Here is a 17,542-nt window from a genome sequence, read left to right as displayed (position 1 = left end):
GTTTTTTTCTTAATATAAGCCAATGGCCTCGTGTTGTAGAAAATGGATACGTGGGATACAGTAAGAAAGATAGCCAAACACCGAATTCGCAAAGACTTACCACTAGGTTACCAGAAAAAAAACCTATTTGATATAATTCTTTGCAAGCCCTTTTCCTGGCCTGAAGGCAAGCCCCTTACCTGAAGGGGGGAGAATCAGAATTTTGCCACATCTGCAAGGATCCTGAGTGTGGTGCTTACTTAGTCCCTACCCCAGCCAGTGGTGGTGCTGTCATCCAAGAGGTCTGCAGTAACCAGGGCTCTCGACAAAACCCTACCAATATCTTTACTATAGTCTTTCCCCTTCCTTTGCTCTGGACTTATAAACTGAGACAGTGTTAGAGTAACCAAATCAGCTCATTCTACCTGGGTCATAATTTTTAAGTCACATCTACCAGCAATAGACCGAAACAGATCCAGTTTACTGCTGCAGAAAGTGGCTTTACACCCTTCAGAGGGTTTTATAGTTAAATCTGAAGACATTTTCAGCAAGTTCACTGTTTTGTTTTGTTTAGTTATGGGAATTAAACTTTTTTTTTGTTTTAATGTTTATTTATTTATTTTTCAGAGAGCGAGAGCAAGCAGGGGAGGGGCAAAGAGAGAGAGAGAGAGAGGGAGAGAGAGAATCCCAAGCAGGCTCTGAGCCATCAGCACAGAGCCTGATGCAAGGCTCAATCTCACAAACTGTGAGAGCATGACCTGAGCCGAAGTCAAGAGTTGGACACCTAACTGACTGAGCCACGCAGGTATCCCTACTTATGGGAATTTTAATGCCCCAATTAGTTCTGAGTCTTTACTTTCCACCACGTTGAGTCTTACTATTGTATTTTAGCATCTTAATTTGACTGATATTCTTTTCTTCTGGCAGGCAACACTTCCAATATGAATAGTTGGCACTATGCATCTTTTTATTTGTCCATGGCTCTTTCAAGAATTTCTGTTTTGTGCTACCCTAAGCAAGCGTGAGCCATAGAATGCACACACAGCTGCATATGTCTGTGTGTAGGCGAGCACGTTTCCATCATGATCTGCCCTGCTGTGTCTGTGTACATTTGCTTTGACAGGCAGCAAAGAACATTCTTGAAGCGTTCGGCATTTCTCTTTGATTTCACAGGCCACAGTATCTGTTCACTCAAGTGTTGATTCTTCTACAAAATCCTGATGAACTGAGACATAATTACAAAGTCTATACGATAGTTTTATTTCCTGGAACATGGCTATATTCATCTGGGAGTGTGAAAAGACATACATGTTTTAGTGATTCTTCCTGGAACACACACACACATACACACACACAGAGTAAATCTAATAGTTGAAATGATAAAAGCTGCCATTTTTCTAACCCTTACTCAATGCCATTGTACTAAATGCTTTGCACACAGTATCTCATTTAGATTCACAACAGTGGTGAAAGAAAATTAGCTATTACCCACCCCATTTTATTAATGGTTTTTATAGTAATTCTTCCAAAGTCATACAGAAGTAAGTACCAGAACTACGTTTTGAGCCCGGAGCTCTGTCCTGCCAAAGCCTGTGCCCTTAAACACTGGGCATTGATGGCTCCTCTACAAAGGGCTGCTTCCAAATATGTCTGCCGCAAAACTCGGTACAGTCATTTTAGTAACTTACCACACCCAGCATGCACGCACCTTGCACGGTTGAAAATGACAATCCAGAAAGCTGCATTGTGGTTTCAAGAGAGTGAAGAGATTTTTCAAATCTTCCGGCACCATCTCACGTGGACATGAAAACACTGGAAGCTTTTTGTTTTTATTTTTGTAGGTTGGTTTTTAATATGGAGTTTGAATGTAGTATTCAGTGACTAGAGAATGTTACTTCGAACATACAGAAACAAAAGGTGAATCCGGAGGTGTGAGAGGGCTGAGCTAGGGAAGATTTCATTTACTTTCTTTTAATGTTTGTAGATATCTCATATACCAAAAATTATTTTGGCCATTCTAGAACTCTTGGTAAATACATGTTTCGTATTCAGTCATTTCTTTTTAACCTCAGAATGGTGTATTTGGTGATAATTTCGACATTTGGCCTCAAAGGAGAAGACATTGGTTTGGCCATGACATTAAGTTTAGCAGTACAAAAAAACTACTTGATCGTTGAATTTTTTTTCTTTCGGAGCATTACGTGCAAGAGTGGCTTTACTTAGGAATCTGATATTTCTTCACATCATTTCTGTTAAAGTCACTATGTCGGAGCATTTGTATAAAAGGCTCTGTCCATTCAAAATTCAGAGGGCTTGTTGGGCAACTTGCTGGAATGATTCTTTACTGAATTCACGTGGAAATTTCTGCCGTTTCGTTGCATTTCTATGGGTCAGGTTGGTCCTACCGAAGCACTACAAACTCTCTCATAAAGCAAGTGGGACTTTGAGTGGACAAAGCAAGGGTCGACAAACTGGTTGGCCAGTCATTGCTCTGTGACCCGCGAGCTGAGAAGGGTTTTACATTTTTAAATAATTGAAAAGAAACAAAGAAGAAGAATATTTGGTGACATGTGAAAATTACATGAAATACAAATTTCAATATCCATGAGTGAAGGTTTACTGGAACATGGCCATGCTCATTCATTTATAAATTGTCTGTGACTACTTTCAAAACAAAAGTACAGGGTTGAGTAGTTGCTACCGGCTCACAAAGCTTAAAGTATTTACTACCTGGCCCTTTACCGGAAAAATTGGCTGATCCCTGGTGAAAAGAATAAATACAGTTGTTGAATGGCTATTGTAGACACCAGAGGCTTTGAATGCTCTGGTTGACAGCTTTTGAAATGAGCGGTTTGGAATGGCTTAGCTTTCTATATGGATAAGAGTTAAAAGCTTTAGTACATTAAACTGTTATACAAATTACAGAATAAATAAACTGAGATTAGAAAAGGTCTTCGGAATCATCTATTGTCAAAAATATGCCATGGGGCACCTGGGTGGCTCAGTCGGTTAAGCGTCCGACTTCGGCTCAGGTCACGATCTCGTGGTCCGTGAGTTCGAGCCCCGCGTCGGGCTCTGTGCTGACGGCTCAGAGCCTGGAGCCTGTTTCAGATTCTGTGTCTCCCTCTCTCTGATCCTCCCCCGTTCATGCTCTGTCTCTCTCTGTCTCAAAAATAAATAAACGTTAAAAATATATATATATGCCATATAGTTTTTGTCTTCTGGAACCAAATTCGTTGGACATACCACAGCCTTCCCTCATTGACTGGGGGTTGTCATTCTGTGCGCTGGAATCTGTGGTTAGGGGTGCAGCTGGGGTCACCCAGGAAGGTGTCCTACCCACGAAGGGACGTCCCTTCCATGTGAGAATGTGCTGCGTGGTTGCTGATTCTAGAATTTGTTTCTTTGAAAACCTTCCTAAAGCCAATTTGATTTTTAGTTCTTGGCCTCTTCTGCCTAGATGGAGTCAAGTATGGGCGGCTGGGTGACCTCCCAAAGAATGCAGCAAGGAGCGGTCTTCCTGCAGACTGAATTAGCAAGTTCAAGTCTGAGGTAGGCTCCTGCCACATGGCTTTGCCCATCACCACCTACCTCACAAATTATCTTCCTCACTTTTGCTCTTGGTGTAGTTCGACTCATCCACACCACACAAAATGATGTTTCTTTAATCTGGATGTTCCCCAGGGCTCAGCAGCCAGTGGATACAAACAAGGGCACTTTTACAACATTGGCGCAAATTTCCTGTTCTTGTTCCTGCTCACAAAGACCTCTGCCCCTCTCCCCACATTACCCACAACCACCTGCAATGCATTTTGGGGTTCCCAGAGATGCTTCCACGTGTTCAAGGACCAGATTGTCAGCGCAGTCGTCCAGGAGCATCTGCCTCGCTCTGTCTCTCACGTGAGGGAGCTCAGGGCTGCCCCTGTGAATGGTGATGGTTCCAGGCCCACAAGTAAACTCTTATAAAAGCAATTACCAGGAGCACCTGGCTGGCTCAGTAGGTTGAGTGTCCGACTTCAGCTCAGGTCATGATCTCCCAGTTCGCGGGATCGAGCCCCACGTCAGGCTCTGTGCTGACAACATGGAGCCTGGAGCCCGCTTCAGATTCCGTGTCTCCCTCTCTCTCTGCCCCTCCCTGCTCACACTCTGTCTGTCTCTCTCTTCCTCAAAAATAAATATTTTTAAATATGAAGAAAAAAAAAAAAAAGGAAACTCACAAAGGTGAGCCCAATGTCACCTGCTAGTGGCACCAGGACCCAGATGCAGGTCAAATTCCAAAGCTTTGCTGTCCTATTGCCTTTCTAGTCCGGGTACAGTGAAGTTCTAATTTTCTGCCACCTTTCAAACCTGTTAGACCCTCTCTTACTTATCCCCACTCTAAATATTCTGAAAAAGTAAGGCAGCCAGCATCTTATTTCTAATCTCTCACAAAAATGCATATGTCGTATGTAATTCTTGTAAGGCTTTGATCGGCTAATTCCTTCAAATCTCCAAGGAAATGTTATCTCACGGCCTGTTTGAATTCTTCCAAAGTTTTTAAAAATGTGGGAAGTTTTGCAATTTTGATCAACGTAGCCCAGCTGTGATGTAAAATCTTACAAAGGTAATACTGAAAAAGAGAGAAAATGATAGACCAATTCTCATTTACAGAAGAAACTCATGAAGTTCTGCATTGTTAGCAACATTAATCAAGTGTATATTAATGAGATTATACACCATGATCAAGAAGGTTTTAGGGGCACCTGGGTGGCTCAGTCGGTTAAGCATCCGACTTAGGCTCAGGTCATGATCTCACGCAGTTCGTGAGTTTGAGCCCCCGTGTCGGGCTCTGTGCTGACAGCTCAGAGCCTGGAGCCTGCTTTGGATTCTGTGTGTCCCTCTCTCTCTGCCTCTCTCCCGCTCACACTTTGTAAGTCTGGCTGTCTCTCTCTCTCTCTCTCAAAAATAAATAAACATTAAAAAATTTTTAACAAGAAATCTGCACTACTGATATGAAGAAACTTCACTAAGTTCTCTGAAAGAGGACTCCGCCAATTGAAAATATCACACAGAAAAAATAAGTGTCGAGTCTCTTACAATCTATAAATTTACAATCTATAAATTTAATACAACTTCAGGAGAAATTTCAAGGAAATTTTTATTTTATTTTATTTTTTGTTTTTCAAAATTTACATCCAAATTAGTTAGCATATAGTGCAGCAATGATTTCAGGAGTACGGGGGAAATATTTTGGAACCTATAAAGTGATTTCTAAATTCGTTTCATAGCATGGATGTATCACCACAAATAGTGGGGGGGGGGGAGATGGAGACTCACTCACCTATATACTAAAACACGTTTTAAAGCCCCAATAATTAAAACAGTGTGCTATTAGCAAAGAGCTAGGTAGAAAGACTCCCGGATCAGAAGACCAGTACAGACCCACATATAAACTGATATTGACGGTATCATTCAAATCAATGTGGAAACGGTCAGCAGAAATAGAACAACTTGCTTAACTAAAATAAATTTCAGTTGCATTAAATACCAAAGATGAAACCGCAAAGGACACTGTCTGCCATTTCTTTTCCACTCTCACTTTTTCTGTACCAAACCCAGGGGATAATATGACATCCAACATATCTGTCTACGTCGAGAGTAAATTCTGGAAAGATAACAAAGAAAATACTGAGTCATCACCCTTCTCTCAGGGAAATGAGTGCCTTGTGGTGAACTGTCATTATACAGGGATTTTAGTAATCTAACAAAACATGATTTTTTAAATATATATATATATTTTTTAATTTTTTTTTAACGTTTGTTTATTTTGGGGGCAGAGAGAGACAGAGCATGAACGGGGGAGGGGCAGAGAGAGAGGGAGACACAGAATCGGAAACAGGCTCCAGGCTCTGAGCCGTCAGCCCAGAGCCCGACGTGGGGCTCGAAATCACGGACCGCGAGATCGTGACCTGAGCCGAAGTTGGACACTTACCCGACTGAGCCACCCAGGCACCCCAATATATATATATATTTTAATTGAAGTACAAAGAACATACAGTGTTATATTAGTTTCAGGTAGATGGTATGATGATTCAACAATTCTATACATGATTCAGTGCTCTTTACTGTAAGTGCATTCTTATGATTTTATATTTGTGAATTTTCTAGGTTTTGCACAGCAAAGCTGTTTATTAATATCTGAGTACCCTCTCTTAAGCATCACTGCAGTTTTTTTTTTCCAGAAAAAAATCCTACCTGTTTTTGTGGATCTTCACAACTTTTTAATTACAGGAAGGGGAAAAGCTCCACATTCGTTGATAGTTGTCTTAGATTGATTTCCAACCTAAAACAGGGCTTGAGGCAGGGATTCTTGTGAAGCGATTGCGAAATCGGTCTTAGAAACAGGGAGAGAAAGGTGTAGGATGCGGGAGGTATGGTCCTGGCTGGAACCTGGCCTCTTTCTGGCCCCTCAGGGCAGCTCTCCAGCCAAACCCCCACACAGAAGGGGTCCTTCCCTGAGACAAGGGGGCCAATCTTTTGTGCCTCCTGCCAGTCAGTCAGAGTCACAGGCTGCCGCCATTGGAGGGAGGAGGAAAGAAACCTTAATTTCCCATGTGAGATGCACTCCTCCCGGGTCCCCCCATACACGCGCTTTTCAACCAAAGCCCCAAGAGGTAGGGGCAGTTGGGGGCACTCCTGGCTGCTGAGAGTGGTTACGCAGGCCCAGAGAAAACATGAGGTCAGGCTAGAGTTGCTAGTTAAAATACACAAATACAACAAACTGTATTAAACTGTATAAATAAAATAAACATATTATATATTAATATAAACGCAAATATTTTAGTGTAAATATTGCAAGGGCCAAACTGATATTAAAACGTTATTCTTTTTTCATCTGAAATTCAAATCGAATTCAAGAGGCAACCTCGACTTCAAGATCATGACCCGAGCTGAAGTCAGATGCTTAATCAACTGAGCCACCCAGGCACTCCCAGATTTCTTGTTAAACGTATTTGCTGTTCATCTGAGATCCCGCCTTAACTGGGCATCCCGCATTTTTCGTTGCTTCATTTGGCAACCCTAGATGGGTCCCTAAAACCATCCATTTTAATAGCTCACGGGTGCCAGACTCTTGCACAGAAATTACTTCATGTAGACTTTGAAACAACTCTATAACAGGTACTATCTTCCATATATCACCAATGAGGAAAGTGGAAGATCCCACAGAAGGAACTGAAGGAAGCAGAACGTGGGCTCATTGTGACCCCAGAGCCAGAGCATACACAGCCTTCACCAACCCCTCTGAATGGGACCCCTTAACGTCACTCCCCGCATCGCACCGGGTCCTCAACCGGGGCTTAGCCAGGAGGAGAAACCTCAAGTAGGAAATTACCTATGTGAATCCTAAAAGAACTAGGAAAAATCCCTGCTCCCCCTTTCCTTCCAACCACGCATCTTGCAGAGAAAAATGCTCTCTCTACACTTGCAGCAAGGGCTCTTTTCCTACTGAAGGTAACATGGCTTAGAACCAAGAGAGATGAGCAAACTAAAATATTAGGCTTGGACTAGCAATGCCCTGAGGCCCCTGACTCAGCACATCTACTTCCCACTAAAGTGAAAAGAGACTTCCTAAATGGAAAGCTCCAGACTCAGGGGTAAGCTTTGTACTAACAGAGGACAAGGACATACCCAAACGAAAGGATTGTAACTGGAAAGGAGCAACGAAATCAGAAGAAAATACCAACCTCTGGATTAGGATTCATATTTAGTGTGGTTGGGTCTGAAAAAATTCCGTGGAAGTTCTAACAGTCTTACTTAGGCTGATGCATGTAAGTATAATAATATATGTTGCTGTCATCCTTCCAAATATTGTTAGGGTGCACGTATCTGAGTTTGTGTGTATATACATATAGAAAGAGAGAGAGAGAGAGAGACGGACACAGAGACAAAGACAGAAAGGCAGAGCAAGAGACTGGAATAGATTGAAATAGACTCCACGGACCCATTTGGCTCTTGGATGCTAGAATTACGAATCAACAGAATGATCAATGATAATGAAATGAATGGCATAGAAAAGTACCAATCAAGTGTCACTCCTTCCACCGTGAAGGAAGAACTTAGCTAATCACGGTATATTTGCCATCCATATTTTAGATTTTTGTACGGTTGAACGTAAGGCCCAGAAGAGCAGAAACTGCTGTCCTGTTCCCTGATGAACCCCCAGCGCCTGAGCAGTGCCTGATGTGTTGTGAGCATTCAATTAACGTTTTTGAATGAGTTAAATTTCAGCATACAGTAACCAGAGGACACGCAGATAGGTTGATTCAGAATTTTACCCAATCCAGAGCAAAAAGGCCATAACTTGAACTCTAAAGACCTCAAAGAATGCGAGAGATGTTTCCAAGGCTGCCCAAATGACATTTGCGACCACTCAGCAATGTTTCTGGGCTTGACAGTGCCGTGTGCCCAGATAAAGAAGCAAGAATGCGTCTCTTCACAGAGAGCCATCCACCAGCCCCAGGTTAGTCCTGATGGATGATGTGAAATCAGGTTGGGCCATGAAGAGGTTCTCACCTGAATTCTGTCTGGTCTTCAGATAATTTCTAACTCTGTCGCTTTTATGGTTTCTTTCAAGTTGTCCTCCTGGTTTTTATCCATTCTGCTTTCTCAGGGGTAACAGGGATGTAACTCATCAAAGCGTCCAGACTCCATTAGGACAGTCATATGGGGGAATGAGCGAGGGTAGCATTTGGCTGGCTTCCTGACATGACTTCTGAGTCGGCTTTCTCAAAATTTCCAGACTGTCGTTGCCTAAGCCCTTCTGCAGGCATGCTATCTCATGGAACCATGTAGTTATGATTACTGTTTCCTCATTCACTCATTCATCCATTCATTCATTCATTCCAACCAACACAGAGTACCAGGCCCTCCGCTTGCCTCTAGGCATCCAGAGGTAAGAAACCTAGTCTTTTCTTCTCAAGGTCATGGTAAGCCCCTTAAAGCCTAGTCAAGCTGATTCTTATCTATAAACTGCACAGCACCTGGGAGTTAACCCAGTAAAATTTCAATAGCTGTGTCTCTGCTGTGTGCAGGGGAACAAAACCAGGCGTCTTCACATGGCCAAGTGCCTCTGCACAGCCGGTCCAGGCCGCCTGCACCTGGGCTGCTTGTCAACTTGCCCAGGGCTCCGACGCCCCACACCATGCACACAGCCTGCCTGGAGGTGCCAGCAACTTCTGCGGTGCGTGGTGCAGGCCTGGACTCAGTACTCATTTTCCTAATGTCTAACCCTCCCACCCCCATTGTCTGCCTCTCCTACGCCCAGCTTGTGTCTGAAGTCTGTTCCCAGGACTGTGTTTCTGTTTAAGCTTCCAAGCCTGCTTTAGCCTTGACTCTAAGTTCTTTGTCTATCAAGCTTTCTCCTGTGTGCTGTCTCTTCAACCCATTGGAAAGTTTTTATTTGGCTCTTAAGATTGACAGCTAGCCACCTACCTATAGTTGATGTGTGATTATGTGCTGTTTTGTGGGGGGCCGTGGGGGCGGGTGTTGGTTTTTTGGAGAGTTTCATTTATGACCTTCCCCTACCACTTCTGAATTCGGGTACTGGCTTCCTATTTAACGTGTAGTTCATTTAAACCAACTTTACCAAGAGCCTACAAAGGATCCCCACTCTCCTGGAGAGCTGGTAAAGAGGATTCAAGGAGGAAAACACAGAATACCTTCTTCAGTCTAGTGGGGTAGACAGTCGGGCAAATAAGGGTTGGGTGATATAAAAAATTCTCTAGTATGCGAGAATATGGAAGGGCTAAGATAGAGCAGTAGAGAAAAGACAAAAACAAAACAAAACAAAACAAAAACAAGGAACCAACTCTGCTGGGAAAATTCCAATAGGCTTCCAGAAGGAGAACCATGGAAGCAAGTAGAGAGCTGGGGGTGGAAAGCAGAAAGAGCTAAAACCAGAAGGATTGGGCTCAAGAGGTCCTATGGGTCAAGTTGGTTGTGATGGCTCATGCGGTCCAGGACTACGAATTTGAACTTTATCCTATAGCTGCTGATTGCTACATTTTTGGAGAACGAAATTCTTTTTTTTAAAGTTAAAAAAGGAAAATGATCAGTCATCTCCTACGTGGAAACAGTTGTATTCTCAATATCTTATGATTAAGAAAATACATATAAAAAGATACAATAATACATGACTTGACATTTATGCATTTGTTTGTGAATTACAATCTGTCCAAGCATTTGTGAGCCCTTATTCAGAACATAGATGGTTCTTGATGTGCACACGGGCTTCAAGGGTCCCGGCCATGCACCGCCACCTTCCTTCATCCTCCTCTGCCATGTTCTCAGGTGCCCAGGAGCTGAGAATCATCCATAGCTCCCTCATTGGAGTTTTAAATAAGGTAGGCATCAGCTATGTTCTCTGTCGTAAGGAGTTCTATCTAGAAGGTATGAAAAATACATTGAATGAGGAAGAATCTGGGGTCAGAGAAATCTGTTGAGAAGCTACTAAATTTCAATGATAGAAGCTTTATGCAAAATTGTGTGTGTGTGTGTGTGTGTGTGTGTGTGTGTGTGTAAACTATGGACAATAGCTCTATATGGATATCCAAGTGATTCAAGTTTATTTTTCAGACTCCTTTTATTTTTTTCTTCCTATAAAGATTGATAAAAGCTACTTTAAGAAAATCTATATTTTAGGGGCACTTAGGTGGTTCAGCCAGTTAAGTGTCCAACTTCAGCTCAGGTCACGTTCTCACAGTTTGTGAGTTTGAGCCCCATATCAGGCTCAGTGCTGACAGCTCAGAGCCTGGAGCCTGCTTCAGATTCTGTGTCTTCCTCTCTTTCTGCCCCTCCCCTGCTCATGCTCTTGTCTCTCTCTCTCTCTCTGAAAATTAAATAAAATTTTTTTTAAAAAAATTTAAAAAGAAAATCTATACTTTGAAATATCTTTATTATAATTCTTCTTTTAAAATAAATTTTAAAATTCTGATCTCATCTTTGATTTTGAAAGACCACATATGATTTTGATTTCACACACACACACACACACACACACACAAATATTTGTATTGTACAGAATAAGCCAAGTTTCCAAATGGTGATTTGAACATGCTTCATGATTCTCAAAGATTACTACAGCTAACAACATTAAGATGCAGCAATATATCTTTTTTGTAATTTGGGTGAGTTGCTCTCTTATTCTATCAAAATCACATCTGTTGGAAATAAGGACTTCAGAAACTTCTCTTGGATTTCCCATCACTGCTGGTCACCACAAAGGAGACATACATGCTTTCTATACGTCTTTGAAGCCCCACAACTTAAAACTGTTGAAACAAGGATTTCACTGCCCTTTCAGCTTCCAGAGTTTTGAGTTGGCCAAATGATGAATCCAGCCTGATTTGTTTGTATGGACCAGGTTTCTTCCTTATGCTGCCTGTAGCTCAAGTGTTCATTTTCTGTAATAAAAGAGTTTTTAGAAAAGCAGAAATTTTGCAAGTCTCAGTTTGCCCTTCAAAGAGCAGGGGGCTAAATTTGCCTACTGCCATGCCTGCTGAAATTCAAGCATCCAGTAGACTGTTAATCACTTTCTGAATACATGAAACATGCAAAGTGAGAAACAGATAAAAGTTTCAGATTTTATGATATATGTTGCTTAACTATTGTATCATGCCCCTGAATACCAAAAAGCCAAAAAGACTTTGTAGTTAGTGTTTTGTTTAGCTTCTAAAGGGGGGGTCCACATGAAGGATGATATAATAGGATCTATTCTCCACTCATAAATCCCCACCCATCCAGGAGAGAATAGACCCCTAATGTTTGCATTCTTTTAAGCCAGCCCTTGCCTAAAGTTCACCCCTTCCTGAAATTCGACTCAACTGTTCAGCACATGTCGACCCTGCGGTAATGAATTGGCACAAGCCTAATTCTTATGATGATTAATGGAGCTCCTCGGATGCAGCCTATTATTTCATCCAAAGTTAAAACAGTGATTCATCATTAATCACTATAAGAAATGGGATCAGTGATTCATAATTCTAAGCCAGCCCATTTCCTTAAGGGTCCCGTTTGCCTTTTGTTATTCCAGAAGTGACACAGTTCACAGCCTTGTGCTGCCAGCATTCCGACATGTGCATTTTCGGATTAATTCTCTTTAAAAAGTCACGTACCCCAAAACATTTACCGATAGCCCCAAAGCCTCTGAAAAGTCGTACTTCTTTCAGATACCAATCTTTTTTCTGGATCTCACTCCGCTTGGATTATCCACTTTAAAACAAGCACCCTCACCCGGAGACTGAGATTAATTGCAGATCAATAATCATCATGGCTACCTTTGGTCCTCTGCAAAGAGCAGTGTTTGGAGTAGGGCCATTTGGATTGAAATGTACTCCCCTTGATTACTTTTTCATTGCTCCCTTTCACCTATAACCGGATTGTCGCCAGTGGCCAAGGAAGAGCAACAACACAAACGATGCTTCACCTTCCAGTCTTGGCCCAAAGTCACTGACAAAGACATCACCACTGCTTCCTACATGGAAACCTACATCATTATATCATTTGCCTGCTTGATGCTATTTGCTCGAAGCTACCCATCTTGCATAAGGATTTGATACTCTTCTATCTCACATAAAAGAGGTGAAAGCCTTCTCTTACCTATAGTATTATTGCCTGCCTTTCCTGGTGATGGGCAGCCAGGCAGTGTACAAAAACCAACAGCTTCACTGCTGTCACTTCTGCCTCCACAGAGCTCGGAGAAGTGACTCCCAGCTCTAGAGACAACTGTTTTTTCTGCCGTTTTCCTCCTCCTCCTCTGCCTCCAACTACCTCCGGCTTCTCTCTCTCCAGCTTCTTGCTTTCTCTTTTTTTTCCCCCTCTCACTTTCCCCTTTTTCTGTGTTCCTATGATATTTTCCCCTTTGGACCTGGCAGTAAATCCTGGGTGACAGCTCAGCCCAGTGGTGGCATTTAGAAATCAAGAGCTTGGGAAGGGCATGGAAATTGTCATGATGATCCATAATATTCTCTCAAGAATTTATAATTTCTAGCCAATTCAGTTAGGCAAGAAAACTAAATAGAAGGCATCCAGATTGGAAAGGAGGAAGTCTATTTGCAGATGACACAATCTGATATATAGAAAATCCTAAGGACTCCACTAAAAAAACTAGTAGAACTAATAAGCAAGTTCAGCAAGGTTGCAGGATACAAGAAAAAGATACAAAAATACATTGTATTTCGATGCATCGGAAATGAGAAAAATACAAAAGAAATTAAGAAAATAAGTCCATTTATATTAGCATTGACAAAAATAAAATCTTAGAAATAAATTTAACCACATAAGTGTAAAACATGTACTCCAAAAACTATAAAATATCGTAGACAAAAGTTAAAGAAGAGCTACATGCACGGAAAGGCATCTCATGTTCATGGATTAGAAGACTTAAGAATATTGTTAAAATGGCAATATTCCCAGGATGCCTGTCTGGCTCAGTAAGTGAAGCAGGTGACTCTTGATCTAGGGATCATGAGTTTGAGCCCCACATTGGGCACAGAGATTACTTAATTAAAAATTGTAATAAAGAAAATAAAAAATGTATTTTAACCTTTAAAAAGATGGCAATACTCCCCAAATTCATCTACAGATTCAACACAATCCCTGTCAAAATCCCAGCTGACTTCGTTGGAGAAATTGACAAGAATGTGTTAAAAAAATTGGATCCCACAGAATGGGATCCAATTTTTGCAAATAATATATCTGATGAGAGATTTGTATTGAAAATATATATAAAGAGTTACTACAACTCAATAATAAAAAGACAACCCAATTTTTAAAAGGGAGCAAAGGATCCAAAAAGACATTTTCCCAAAGAAAATATACAAATAAGCACATAAAAAGATGATCAATGTCATCAGTCATCAAGGAGATGCAAATGGAAACCACAATGAAATGCCATTTGGCATGCATTAGCATGCCTAGGATCAATAAGTGTTGGTGAGAATGGGTAGGAATTGGAACCCTCATGTTCTATTGGTGGGACTATAAAATGGTGCAGTCACTTTAGAAAACGATCTGGCCATTCTTCAAATGTTTTTAAACATATGGTCATGTTACTGTGTGACTCGGCAATGCCGTTCCTTAGGTATATACCGAAGAGAAAAGAAAATATATGTGCACACAAATATTTGTATGCAAATGTTCATAGAAGCATCATTCATAACAGCCAAAAAATAGGAGCAACTCACATGTCCACCAACTGATGAATCCATGAAGTGTGGCATATCCGTATAATAAAATAATGTTCCCCAATAAAAAGAAATGAGGTACAGATACATGCTGTAACATGGATGATCCCTGAAAACACTATGCTAAGGAAAAGAATCCAGAATCCAGTCAAAAGAACCATACGCCTATATTAAATGTCTACAGCACACAAACCCACAGAAACAGTAAATTAGTGCTTCGCTAGGGCTGGAGAAGGTGGGGAGCAAATGAGCGAGTGAGGAACACTGGTTAAGGAATATGAAATTTCCTTACGAGGTGATGAAAATGTTCTAAATTAGACTGTGGAAATAAAAAAAAAAAGATTGTGGAAATAGATGCACAACTGTGAATACACTAAAAGTCACTGATCGCACACTTAAGTGGGTGAATTGTACCTTATGTGAATTATATCTCAAGCTGTCCTTGACAAGAAAAAAAAGAAATGTAAAAAACAAACAAACAAACAAAAAAGTTGTGACTTGCAAGTTGTGCCTTTTTAAAGCTTTTGTGGAGAAGACAAAGCGAATTCTCCAGAGTATCAGAACTTTTTAGGGCACTATCTGAAGCTCTGGTATAATTTTTACTGCTGGAATTTCTTCACTAGTTTAGATGAGTCACGTGCTTGATTTATATTATTTTGTCTATGCTATAAAAATGGTGATGAATAAATAGTGATTCATAGGTCAAAGGGTCAGAGCCTCACAACGCAATGTGAGTCATGATCACTGCCATTGGTAGCCATCGTCATAGTCATAAAGCCAGTTGTCTTGCCTAAAGAGAATATTCAGAAGTCTATCCTTCCTGTTAAATTCAGTTGTCCTAAAACATTTCAGAAAAGACCCTTTGGTCAAGTATAAAATAGATTCATCCTTCATCCATGCACACGGCGGGATTCAATGGCATTAACAAATCTGGAGAGTGAAAAAGGCAGTGGCAAAGGAGGTCTCCCATGCTTTGGGCTATACTTGGTTACCTTTCTCACTGCTCTGAGCAAAACTGGAGGCCTGTGAGTAATTGATATTATTCATCAAAATAATTGTGTTTGCAAAAATCAGTATGTTTCTCATCCTTTTAAAAATGTCCTTTTACTCACAGTGAAAGAGACTGCTAGATACTCTTAATACTCCTTTCTTTTTCTTCCTTAGGAAGCTGTGAACGTGGCTAATAAAAAGTACACTTCCCACCCTGCCCTGTAGCTAGGTGTGGCCATGTAACTAAGTTCTGGAAAATGGGAGAGAAGCAGGAGTAGTGTGAACAATTCCCAAAATCTCTCCTTGAAAGGAAAGGGTGTACTTTTCTTTCTACCCTACGTGCAGGGGTGTGGGCAAATGGCTGCACCTTCAGCACCTACTTCAACCACAAAATGGCCTTGACAATGGGAGCTTTGCAAGGCAGAGTGACAAGAAAGCGGCAGCCTAGGTTCCTCCTGGACAATTTGCTTCCAGACTCTTACATAGAAACTTTGTCTACTTTAAGCCACTTCTATTTGAAATATTCAGTCACCGGCAACCAATCCTAAATCCTAATCATTAGACTTGCCCTACTCCAAAGTCTTTGGATGCCCCCAGTTCTCCAAAATCAAAGCCCAACCTTGCTAGCCTGGAGTGCAGCTTGGTGCAAAAGAGTCAAGTGACAGTTGGGCATGGCGGCCATCATAAGAGGAAGGAACGTTGCAGGCATCGGATTTGTTGAGCACAGACAGCATTGCCTTGCCTTTCCATGTTTGTATCACGTTTCTCTTCTACGTGAGCCCTGCCTCCTTGCCAGATGGCCTGTGTTTCGTCCACCCAATATACCCCATCCATTGCTCTGTCACTCTCTCTCTTTCTTGATCACTCTCTCTCTCTTGTTCTCTCTTGCTCTCCCTCTCTCCTCCCTCTCTCAGACTTTTTCAAACCTATTTCTTCCGCCTAGAATGTTTCTTGTACCTCTCCTTTTAGACCCAACCCATCTCCCCCATTAGTATCCCTAATTCTAGCTTTTTAACAACTTTCTCTGGATTTCTATTGTGCCGCTCACTGAGTTCTCAAGTGGCGCTAACTAGACATCACATTATATTGCTCTCTGTCCTTTAAAGTAGATCCTGTTTTCTCAGTTTGAGAAATCACTTCCAGGGTATCTTTGCATCTCCAGTAGCCCAGAATAGCAGCTTGCTATTGTTGAGAATTCAGTATCTGCTTGCTGCTGCTGTAAATGATGCTGTAAATGCTTGTGTTTTTTTTTTTTAATTTTTTAACGTTTATTTAATTTTTGAGAGAGAGAAAGAGAGAGACAGAGTGGGGGGGGGGGTGCAGAGAGAGAGAGGGACACGCAGAATCTGAAGCAGGCTCCAGGCTCTGAGCTTTCAGCACAGAGCCCGACGCGGGGCTTGAACCCACGAACCGCAGGATCATGATATGAGCCGAAGTGGGATGCTTTAACTGACCGAGCCACCCAGCCGCCCCTGATGCTGTCAGTCCTAATAATAAACTTCAGCAAATGGATAACAGCAAACTCCTTCTTATCCTTCAGACCCATCCTCTGTGGTCTTGAAGAGATGCCTCTTGGAAGATTTATCCGAACCATTCAAACTAATTTGCCCTGATTAGACTTTGTAAATACCTCTACAATTACTCATTGCTTTATATAATAATCAGTTGTTTGCTTGTTTATCTTTCCTCCTTGATTGCAAACTCCTGAAAGATGTTATGTCTTATTCATCTTAGAATTGCTTGCACCCAGTCAATGACTGGCATATAATAGATAGTCCATAAATGTTTGTTGAATAAATAAATGAATAATAAATAAAGACAAAAGCCCAAGAAGGCTCACGACTTCCCATTGAATTTGCTATTCTGCCTTTCAAGCCGGTCTCTGGAGCCCTTTGACCCCAGGTCCCAGGCTCTCAGGGGCTCCGTGGACATTAACTATCCCCTTTGACGCCCACCCAGATCACACGGTGGCCCCTCCTCCAGCTCCACTAAAATGACAATGAAGTCCATGTGAAACCAGCCTGCATTCAAGTGAAACCAAGGAGAAAAGGTTGTTTGTCAAACTTAAAAGACAGATGTTAGTACTTCTCGGTTTCAAACTGAATCCTAACCCTTGTGAAGTTCAAGTTTCATTTCTGCTTGGCTAAATGGAATTTCCTGATTCTGTGTAAGAAAAGTGTAAGGGTCTATATTAGATTTTGAGGACTTAAGTATTCTCTTTAAGTGATTGCCCAATTTTATTTTGGTGATGAATACACACCTCTTTTCTCTTCTACCATTCAAGAAAAAAAAATGAAAACATTTTTTCCTTTGTTTCTGGCAAGATGTTCAGTTCCTTGCTCCACACGGAT

Source organism: Panthera tigris, chromosome F2 (genome assembly GCF_018350195.1).
Source record: "Panthera tigris isolate Pti1 chromosome F2, P.tigris_Pti1_mat1.1, whole genome shotgun sequence".
Lineage (NCBI taxonomy): Eukaryota > Metazoa > Chordata > Mammalia > Carnivora > Felidae > Panthera > Panthera tigris.
This window is presented reverse-complemented; position numbering follows the sequence as displayed.